This window comes from Opisthocomus hoazin, chromosome 1, assembly GCF_030867145.1.
Source record: "Opisthocomus hoazin isolate bOpiHoa1 chromosome 1, bOpiHoa1.hap1, whole genome shotgun sequence".
NCBI lineage: Eukaryota > Metazoa > Chordata > Aves > Opisthocomiformes > Opisthocomidae > Opisthocomus > Opisthocomus hoazin.
In genome coordinates, this window is record NC_134414.1 from 99,951,852 (window position 1) to 99,963,543 (window position 11,692).

Consider the following 11,692-nt stretch of genomic DNA (forward strand, 5'->3'; position numbering starts at 1 on the left):
CCTGTAGTTATTTGTAATTAAAAGGAAACGCAACATTGCCCAGAATTTTCTCCACCCTGGAGTTAAGCGTGACCCCAGTGTCAGGTGAATTAGTTCCCCTCCCCAGCACAGCAGCTGGTACCCCGAGCCCCTGGGTCATTGCTGTGCGCCGCTCTGCTCGCCCTTGTGCGGTCCCGGTGCTTGCAGGGCCGGGGGATGCCTCCTCCCTGAAGGCCAGGGAGCACGAGGCAGCATGAAGGCGTGAGGCTCCGGGACCCCAGCAAGCTCCAGCACTGGTCTGGGCTTAGTCCAGGCGTAGTCCACCGGTCTTTGTAACGGTGGGGTTTCCTCCTGGTGCTTGTCCGGGTAACCTGGACGCTCCCTGCTCAGTTGGGCTATGGATTTTAAGTGTTACGATGTGAAAGGAAAATCAAAAAGCCAATCAAAATCATCTCTGTGAGACCCATTCAATAAAAAAGTTATTGGCAATTAGCACTGTTTTTTATAAAAAAGTAATTAGCCCTCCCGCCCCGAGAATTAATGAATGCTTTTCATTACACCCCAAGGAGCAGTCAACCCAGCAATAATCCACCGCAGATGAATGTCGTTCTACACCGACGTTGTTTGACAACACGGGCGGCAGGACGGTCGCAAACAGGAGGCAGTCCTACTCTGGTGAGCACCGGAGCTGGTTGCTTCAAAATGAAAGGCCATTAATAATTTGCCTGGATTAGTGTGATAGACTTCACTTCTTACTCGTTAAGGAGACGAGGCGAAGCACACAGAAAGCCCAGGGCCTCATTTCCCTCCGGGTGCAAAGCTGAGGAAGCTGACGGAGATGCGCTAGCGCTGGCTGCTACCTTTGGCTGATCGTGTCCGTAGAGCTCGATGGGGTGGAACACAGCCCGGCCGTGTGGTTGTCTGGACGCGGCGATTTTACTGTCTGCGAGGTGTTTGGCAGCCGAGTGGCGAGGACTGCGTGTCCCTGCTGTCCCCCCTTCGCCGCCCAAACCATTGGCACCACAGGGAACGCGCGCCGGCTGACGGCATCCCTGCCCCCCTGCCCCTGTTTAATTGTTGGTGCTTCCAGCGAGGTGTGTGTTGGGGCAGACGCAGAAGTCGCACCGAGTTCTCATTTCAGTGGCTGTCCTGCTCCGACAGCCCATCCATGGTCATCATGGCTGCCGGCTTCTCCTCGGGGTGGTAAGGCACGGTGCAGGTGGGTGCTCCCTGTCAGAGGAAAGCCCTCAAGGAGGGAGCAGATGAGCAACAAATTCCCTTCCCCTGCCCTGGGAGCATCCGTGGGGCAGCATTCCCCTCTGACCCACGTGTGGCGCTTGCTCAGCCTGGGTCTGGTGGGACCCAGGCTGCTGCTGCTGACCAGGGGGCTGCTGGCGTAGCTCCCTGCAGCCGGGATTTAAAAGCTTCCCCACCACATTTACAAACCTGAGAGTTCCAGGGAAGACCTGAAGCCGCCCCTCCAAGCTGGGCTGCCAGATTCGGAAGAAGTGGTCCAGGATGACGCCCGAGAGCTTGATCCCCAGGACCTTCCCTGTGGAAAGACAGTAGGTAATATGGGATATAATTAAGGGGGCCAGCAGCAAATTTACACGCTGTAGACAAGATCTTCCTCGCCCACTTCTCCCCCTGTCATCTCACCTGTACTTTCCAGGGAGCCTGTTCCCACCCCAAGGCAAAAAGACGCCTCCAGCCTCTCCCCTCTCCAGCCCTCCCTGCACTGTCGCGGGGAGCTGGGACCTTCCACCCATGGAGGAAACGGCGGCTGCAGCCCCGGAGGCAAGCGTGGCAGCCAGCTCTGGAGCCGACACCGGCTTTAACAGCCGGCTCTACCAAACGTCTCCGTGGCGGCCACGGCTCCGCTACGGCTCCGCGCTGCGTGCGGCGAGGCAAAACACCCAGGCGAGCGGCAAATGCAGTGACTGCTGAACTCGCATCGTGGTGCTGCCCAGAGGCGACAGCACGGTCGCAGAGCACTGTCTGGCTGGATACGTCAAGGAAACGCAGTCACGGCACGGAGTGAAGGCTGTTGCTGTGAGGGCAGCAACAAACAGGGGCAGAAAGTAAGGAGGAGAGAATTAGGCAGCGCGGAGGCTGGTGGGGTCAGCGCAATGGGCACAGGGCTGCTTTCAGCAAGCTCGATTTTGGCATTGCGTAGATTACGGATGCTTGATCTTGAATCTGTAGGCTTCTCTGACCACGTGTTTTGATGGAATTACTTAACTTCCAATAAAAAGTACATAGGGAAACATGTTTGGGTTTTTTTTTTCATGTGGAACCATACCCATCCTCTGAGGGAGCCTTAGCAGGGCTGCGGTCCCTAGATCAGCCCCACTGCTCCTTGTCACACGCCAGCTCTTTCTGGGATGGTGGAGCCGGACTGCTCGGCTGCTGGCCTGCAGGCGAAGCTGCCTGGGCTGCAGAGAGCGGGGTTAAGGGGGTGCTCACGCCGAGCACCCGGCCCCCCGGAGAGGCCGATTCCCACGCTGCGTCAGGATTTCAGTATGAAGGGAAAGAAAAGGTCCCTCAGTTTAATATTGGCAAGCGTTTTATCCCCCCCCCCCCTTTTTGCTGGAAAGATTGGCAGAACTCTGGGGAAGGTTTTACGAGGGGAACAAAAATAATTATTTTTCCAATGTAGAAGTTTTCAGAAGTTCAGCTAGCTGTCATTAGCTGTGAAACATGAGTCAGTAATCACTGAACTGCCACATTTAAAGTGTCTGGGCTCGAGGATTACATTTTTTGGTAATATAATGGTATTTTAAATTAATGTATTTCTATTCGCAGTTTTCACTTTTTGGAGAGTTGCCCTTTTTTTTGGTTGGTTTTTGCTTTTTTCAGCAAATGGAAATGGATGAAGACTTGATGCGATCTTTCTACAGAACCGAGGACGATCAGGGCTAGGTCTCCTATGGATTCACACAGCGCACTGAAGTCTGTATTTTCCCTCATTCGTTTTCTTGCAATACCAGGAAAGGAAATTTCTGCAGGAATGGTCGAAGCTTGGAAAGCGAAATATCCTTTCATGCCATCACAGCCACAGTGCCAAGAAACACTAACTGCTAGAGTCTGCAGCTAGGACAGGTGACACTCTAAGACATAAAGGCAGCTACAAGCTCAAAACCTGGTGGAGTTACAGGGTGAATGTGTTGTGAGTGTAATTTTGTTCAGCACGAGCTGTGACCCAGTGCGGAGGTGCGCTTACTGAAGTGGGAGATGCTCACACACGCTCCCTATAAGTTACCTGCCCTGCAAAGCTCCCTGTAATATAGCACTTAGGGAACCTATCCCAGGTAGGCACACCAACGTAAAGCCTGGGCAGCCATCAGTACGAGCTGCCCCGCACTGGTCCCAGGCCAGGTCTGTCAGCCCCTGGGAGCCTGTGACACTGTCACCATCCGTCCCAGGATGCTGCCACCACTGCCAGGCAGCACGGCCAGCACCTCCTCCCCCCTGGGCTGTCTGTCTGGGCTTTGCCCGGCTTCCCGAGGATGGCCATGCCCGGCAGCGATCCAAGAGCAAAGGCTAACAAAGTAAGGAGATGGATGGCTTTGCTCTTTTTTTGCATTTTGCCCCGAGTCTTTGAATAGCTTCCTTCCAGTCCTGAGGTGAATGCAGTGGGCCTCAGTTTCCCTGTTGGAAAGGGATGTCATGATGGTAGGGTGGGAGATGTGCAGAAAGGCAGGCTGCCCCTGGGCCCCTGGAGTAAGGAGCTCAGCTCCTTCCAGCTACAGAGCCACAGTCTCCCTTAAAAAAAGCAAAAAAACAACAAAAAAACTAAAATGTTATTAATTTCTGAACCTGAACTGTCCCTCTGCTGTTTCTCTTTTTTATTACTTCCTAGTGGATGAACCGATCGCAAAGGCAGCGCTCTCTGGATTACGGAGATGAACAACAGTAGGTCTTTTCTGGAGTCAGGCTGTGTTTCTGCAAAGGCTCTGCTGGGATTCCAGCCCAAACAGGCACCGACAGGTTCTGATCATGGCAGCGGCGGCGGCAGCAGAGCTGCTGGCCAAGCCATGGGCTCCAGTCCTTGGTCCCTGAAGCCAAACACTTGCTTTCCCTGGAGCAGCCTATGGCTGGGTGCTCAGAGACCAGTTGCCTTAAAAATCAGTGCTGGACTACTTCTCTTGGCCCAAAATCGCAGAGCGATGTGACAGTCCGCCGTAAAGCTAAAGCTCGACCTGCCCAACCGGTGGCCAAACCGTCGCCGGTGTTCTTGCTGCGCTGCTGCCTGCAGTGGACTTGCCCGCAGCGCTGAAGGCAGTTGCACAAAGCTGCCTGTCCCGGGAGGGTTTCGACGCTGGACACCCTGCACCATGACAATCATCAGCAGACAATTTTGAGCTGGGGCACAAAGGAGCTTTTGTGTTTGCCATTGGCTTATTCCCAGACTGGACAAGCTACGGCTGTTACTGTTCCTCAGCCTTCCCGATTCTCTCTTGCCAACCAGTGTCCTGTATCTGAGAGTGATTGCAGCCCTTTTCTTTATAAGTAGGATAAGCGTTCCAAGGCCGCGCCAGTCCTCTGCTTGTGGTCGAAGAAGGCATGCTGTGTGCACAGGTGTCCAAAAACTCACAGCAAACTCTGTCGTCTCTCTGGGGAGAAAAATCAGCTGCTTTTAAAACACAGACCGCAACAAGGCACTACCTGTAGTGCCCTCCTGCTTCCCAGAGAAGTCACGGACAGATTCAGCAGGCGAATGAGGAGCCCTTTCCATCTGCAGGGCCTCGGTCATCTTCTGACGAGGCCGCTCTACTCACTGCGCCAAAGGGCCGCTGTGCCTGGCGCAGGGTGCAACACCCCCACCTCACCCCGGGCCGTGCAGCTCAGCCTGGCACTGGCACGCCGGGCAGCTGCCATCAACGGCCAGGGAGGGCTCACATCCCCCCCGGACCCTCCGTCCCTGCCCTGGCAAGTGCAGCAGCTGGCGGCGAGCAGAGCTTTGCCTGGCCACGTTACAGGGTCCCAGCACCCGCGAGTCGTTTAGAAATTCAGCCCCTCTGCGGCGAGTGCCCCGAGATGGCATGGGGGCAAACAGCAAAGGGCTTGGCTTTCCTGCCGTGCTGGAGTTAGTCTGGTCCCTCTTAGCTGACTAAACATGATACACCAGTCCCTCATGTGAACCGTGTCTTCTCTGTTCTGTGCAGGTGAATGAGCAGAAGACTCCCTAGCCGTGAAAAATCCTGTATGGGCTTTCCAATTTATCAGTGTTCTTTACTTTTACCACTTATCCTTCAGGGAAGAAATACGATCAGATAAAGCATGCTTAGGTGACATTTCACATACTGAGTGTTTTCAGTGAGTAAAAAGTAAGCATGTGGTGGTACTTACATCTGTGTATGCATGTAAAAGACAGTTCTTATGCCATGTATCATCATCATCATCATCATTTTTTAATACCCCTGTATACCTTATACTCTGACTGAAATTGAATACACTTTTTGCCTTATGGGAAGGGGCAGTCTGTGGCAGGGGAAGGACCAGTTAAAAGTCACTGAGTGCTTTTAACGCGGATACAACTTCCTGAGAGGCATCTTTCCAGGGGAGCAGAGGTGTATTTTGTAGGTCAGCAGAGTGGTCTCAAACATGGGTGCACCAGGCGCTTTCTTTGAAGTATTCCCAGTCTCAGCAGTCCTCTGCTTCTGCTGGACTGCAGGCAAAGGGGATGCTGAGTTTCACAAGCTCTTGCCTGAGTGCAGGATTGTTTTGTCCTTGGACGCCACAGTGGAGCCATCAGGCAGAGCCTTGGTGCAATATGACATTGCATCTCCCTCACACCCAGGCAGGAGATCGGGAGATCTAATTTCAGGTCTGCAAGCTCTGACAGCATCCCCGCTCAGGACTATTGCAATTACACCTGTTACACCACCACTCTTTATTCCCACTTCATCTATCGTGGCACTCACGGTGTGTTGCAATGGCAGCTGACAGATCCCCTGCCTTCGCAGACCCGCTCCTGCCGCGTTGCAGGTGCTTGCTAATCGGGTAATGCTATGGTTTTGGTTGCACTCATGTTTGCCTCTGCTAAATGACAAGCAGCAGCTTGTACTCTGCTTTCTGGCGCTTCCGTTTCAAGCTCCGCAGCTGTACTAGCCGTCTCGCCTCCTGAGCGTATCGAAGTTGTTGTCGCTGCTCTGCGACATGGTGGCAGCTCCGTCACGGGGAGGGATGCGGGGGGCACTCCTCAGCAGCCCTCGGCAGGTCTGAAATCGATGGGAAACAAAGGACACTCGCCTGAAACCGGTCTAAATTCGGTTTCTGCTGGTTGATCTGCCAGCTCCACTGGGGGAAAACAAGTTATGCTGGATGCCAGGCACTTGTGGGTCCAGTCCCTTCATCCCAGGAGCACTTTTACTTAGGAGCCAGGGAGGCAAATGCAGGAAGAGAAGAGCCCCCTCTCTCAGGCAGTGGTTGTTGCTGTAAATCTGGCTCTTACTAATGAGCCCAGGTGTAAACGAGGTACTGCTGAAACACCCAGTTAGACACTCTGATCACCTGGGGGCACCCAGCCCGCAGATTTCCGCACCAAAACCACAGCCTTAAAAATAATTTCTCATTACATAGTGATGAACACAGGCACTTGCCCCGGATTTTACATATCCCTCCTGTTGAGCAAGCTTGTTGGCCAGTGCCCAAAGCTCAGAGCAGCTCCAGCCCCTCCGAGGAAGAGCTCTGTCCCTCACGCCGTGCAGCCAAGGCTCTACGGGGGCTCTTGCTGTGGGGCCTGAGCTTTCGTGCAGCTCAGGTTCTTGGGAGAAGACTGCCTAATCAAGGAAGGGCACAATTAATAGACTGCCCTCCTGCCTGAGGTCAGAGGAACTAATCTTGCTAATAATACAATTTCCCACTTTGTCAAAGACCGAGGACGTCTCATTTAGTGCAAGTTGGAAGAGCCTGCGCAGCGTGAGGCTCAGTCTCCGTGCGCAGAGGCGATCGGCAGCGCAGCGTGAAGCCCAGCAGCCGATCTGAAGCCACGGCATTTCCTAGCGGGTTATGGTGCGGCACCAAGTTTCCAGCTGACTTGCGCAGCACCTCGAACACGGAGCTGGGAAGTGCCTCCAGAATGCAGCCAGACTGGAGCACGGTGACGTCGGAGGGCTGCTTGCTGTACAAGCCTACTTTGCTTACTTTAGGAATCTTCATTTACAACAGATCAGCTGCCAGTCATTAAAGATTAAATATAGGGAACATGGATGGGTACTGTGAAAAAATAATTCAGCTAAAGGCCTGCCTCTTGGTGGGAAAATTGGGAACAGCACAGTCAGTGGCACGTTTTGTTGGTTTTAGTGGCGGTTGGAGCTGCAAGGCTGACAGGGAGGGTAAGAACCGCAGAACATGACTTCAGAGATGACACATTTACATAAATGATCTACCAAGGATCGATGTTCTGTTGAAGAACTCGGAAAGAAAAAGAATCCTACATATTTAAAACAGACTTAGAAGAAATAATTAGCCTTGTTAATCTGGCAAATTAAAGAAACTCCATAACTCCAAACTTATCAGCTCTCAACATATCTTCATTAAGTGCCCTGTGGGTGTGCAGAATGTCTTCTTATTGGGCTTTACAAAACAAAGCTAAATGGGAATCTCTGCATGGACGCAAAGATCACACTGTGCAAAGCAACCGTGCCCGCAACAGAAATGAACAGACACAACTGTAACGTGATGTCTAGAAAGTGACAAAAAAGCACGTGGCTGGAAATGCCAGAGTTAAGCAGCAGAGGAAAAGTGCCCACAAAATCCAAGGGGAAGGGGAAAACCTCTGCTACGAGGAATGCTAACAAGACAGATTGGATGCATACTTTGAAGAGCTTCCAACTAGAAACAATCACCAAAAGTTCAGACTGGGAAAAGCTGGAAGGTGAAGGCAGAATGTGAAGGGTCTTTACAGGAAAGATAGTGTCCTGGTTTTGGCTGGGATAGAGTTAATTTTCTTCCCAGTAGCTGCTGTGTTTTGGATTTAGTGTGAGAAGAATGTTGATAATACACTGATGTTTTTAGTTGTTGCTAAGAAATCAAGGACTTTTTCCAGTTTCCCATGTTCTGATGATGAGCAGGTGTACAAGGGCTGGGAGCTACCCCAAGCTGGCCAACAGAAATATTCCATACCATGCTCAGTTTATAAATGGGGGTTGGCCGGGGGGACAGGATTCTGCGAAATCACAGAATCACAGAATCACAGAATGGTAGGGGTTGGAAGGGACCTCTGTGGGTCATCTAGTCCAGCTCTCCTGCCGAAGCAGGGTCACCTACAGCAGGCTGCACAGGACCTTGTCCAGGCGGGCCTTGAATATCTCCAGAGAAGGAGACTTGAAATCCACGCGTTTGGTGAGATCCGCGAGCTCCACAAGTTCTGCGAGTTCTGCAATGGCTGCTCAAGGACTGGCTGCACAATCGGTTGTCAGGCAGTGAGAAAACTGTTTTACGTGTTGCTTGGTTTGCATATTCTTTATCATTATTATTTATTGTTGTTGCTGCTGTGTTATTGTTATTATTATTATTCCTTTCTTTGTTGTCTTACCAAACTGTCTTTATCTCCACCCACAAGCTTTACTTCTTGTCCATTCTCCTCCCCATTGCACTGGGTGAGGGGGAGGAGTGGGCGAGTGGCTGTCTGGTCCTAGTTGCCAGCTGCCAGGTTAAACCACAACAGATAGGACCAAGTTCAAGTGCAGTGAGAAGACAATCTGCCAAGTTTTAAGGCTCTCAGAAGTGCAAATGGGTAGTGACTGTCATAGTTCACCACAGCCACACAAGCAAGCACGGTACTAGAATACTAAGGAAATTTAATATGAAGATTAAAACTTGCAATGTCAAACTTTCCAGTGAGAGACATCTCTAGCTTGGGTATCTGTCACTAAATCCACTAAAGTCAATGAAGTTGACAAAGAAAAGCAGCAGGTCATGGGATTGCGTGTACCTGAGCTGTCAGGCTCCAGACGAAGAGGGTGCACCTCACCAAAAGCTGCAACAGTAACTAGCAAAAACCCTTCCCAGGAGCCAGGGGACTGACTGTATCCTTACGAAAGGCACAGGGCTGTCACCCAGGGACATAAAGGTATTTCATGGAAAAGATGAGCCCTGTTCTTGTTACCACCTGCAATGTTTCACAAACCTGAAATTAAGGGATTAAAAGAAGCATTGCAGAAGAGCGCAGATAGCGTAGCTTGTAGCATACGAAACAAGAGCAGGCGTCCTAACAGCAGAGGAGAAGAAGTGGGGCTGGAGAGGTACCAAGTCTGTCTTTGACCTTCAGGCGAGATCACAGACAGCAGGAAGAGACCCATTTCTTCCACAAATCAGCTCTTTTGGCAGGATTTTATCAGCTGCCAAAGGACCAAGGGGTGCTCCAAACCAGAGCTGGGGCTGGGTGTGAAGGTGAAGACATCAGCCCTGGAGAGCTCACGGCCCTCCTGCGAAGGGACGGGGACCCCTGTAAATGGCTATAGCTCGATGCAGTCCTGCTGGAGGCTCCAGCGTGCACAACAGGCACCAGAGCTGAGCCTGAGTCTTGAAATAACCTTCCGGAGTGCTTTGAGAGCCAGAAACACTTCACAGCGTTCTTGCAGGCGCACGAGAGCCTTGCGAGAATGAAAGAATCCATTGATGAGGTGCCATGCGGGATCAGGCAGTGATCCGAATCCCAAATCACGGAGGACATTGAGGCAGCCAAGAAGATACAACCCAAAGCTCAGCAGAGCCAGATGTCAATCCCAGATAATTTAATTATGTCTGGAGAAACCAACCACAAAGGCAGTAAAGCCTGCTGATTATAAGCAAAAGTGAACAAGCTGCGAATGAAAGGGGTAAACAGGGAAATTTAGAAATTGCAAAGGAGGTTGAAGTAGGTCACTGTGTTCACACCCAGCAATGCAACTCAAACCACTTACTAAAGCAACTGCATTGCTCAGATGCAGAATAGGATGACAGCTAGAGAAGTTGACATAGAGAAAGGGTGAGAGCAAGGATCTGAAGCATTTACCAGCATCGCCATTCAGTAGCTCCTCCTCCTTTCCCGTCAACCACTACAATCAGGCTCATGCTACAGGCCAAAATGCAGTTGAAAATAAATAATAGGACTTTGCCAAGCTATGGCAGTGACTGTAAAATGTTCCATGGTCTCTGGTTCCCACCTTCACTAGTGTCTATTTCATTAGGATGGCTGTATTTTTACTCTTAAACTGTAATCCATCAAACAGTGTGACACCTGTTGATGTGCAGCACATCAGACTTAACACACAGGCTTCACATGCTTGGTGAAGATGAGATGATGCTCAAGTGTCTCTGCTTTTGGAAAGCTGCTAAACTGAAAAAAAGTCATTGAAAGAGAGCAAGAAGTCCACGGAGAGAGCTAAAGAAAGGAGAAGAGGTGTGCCACCCCAGAAATACGGGCTTGAGTAGCTGTACCCTGTCGTGAGCCTTGCAGGAGGCACAACAGGGACAGGGAACCAGTATGGAAAGACATGCCAGGCCATTTAGGTCACTGTGCTGTTATTTTGATGCTCATCCCCTTGCTCTGTAGCATCCTAGTAGAAAATGCTCCTAAACTACTGTATTGCCACAGAAAAGGAAAAGGCAGGGAGCAAGCACCCTGGCAAGTAACCATGAGTGCCTTTGGAAACAGGATGAAAGTTTGGAAAAAGAATAATGTCAATTCTAAATAGCAGCCAGCATGCCACCTGGTAATTGTCAGTGTGTTCAGCTTGACGAGATACAATCAAATGATTTAGAGAAAGCAGAAGACTCCCATGTGAAGACGATAAAGCCTGATGCGCTGTATCTCCAGCGAAAAGGGGACAGCAGGGAAAGAAATGCAGCTAAAGAGAACATACTGTACCCAGCAACAAAAACCCTCAAAGCAAAGGATGGTGCAACCAATCCGCCTACGTATTCCCAAGATGAACATTCAGTCATTTAGGGAGTATTCATAAAAATGTGGACACGGTATTTCCCACAACGCTGAAAAGGAACGTGTGGAAGAGGGAGTGTGGGAAAGCACTTTGCAACAACTGCGCTCACTGACATTGAAATGGAGAGAAAACAGCCAGAAGTCCCGGGATGGGCAGTGAGAAGGACCCCTGTGTCTACCCTGAGAGGGAAAGTGGGGGTTCTTCACCCCAAGGCAGCTGACTGAGGGGCTCAGACCAGCGGTGTTAAATCCCTGCTGCTCCTCATAGCATCCTGAGGGAGCTGGGCTTGTTCAGCCTGAAGAAGAGAAGGCTGCGAGGGGACCTTATAAATGCCTATAAATATCTGAAGGGTGGGTGTCAGGAGGATGGGGCCAGACTCTTTCCAGTGGTGCCCAGCGACAGGACAAGGGGCAATGGGCACAAACTGAAGCATAGGAAGTTCCGTCTGAACATGAGGAAGAACTTCTTCCCTCTGAGGGTGATGGAGCACGGGAACAGGCTGCCCAGGGAGGTTGTGGAGTCTCCTTCTCTGGAGATATTCAAGCTCCTCCTGGACGCGGTCCTGTGCAGCCTGCTGTAGGTGACCCTGCTTCGGCAGGGGGGTTGGACTAGGTGATCCCCAGAGGTCCCTTCCAACCCCTACCATTCTGTGATTCTGTGATTCTGTGATTCTGTGATTCCCGAGTACTCCAGCAACGCTCATGCCCAAGTAGCCCAGTACTGCTCCCAAGTAAATAACTCGTATCTCAGGCACAGGAGAGCTGTGGAGTTAACTAAACTAT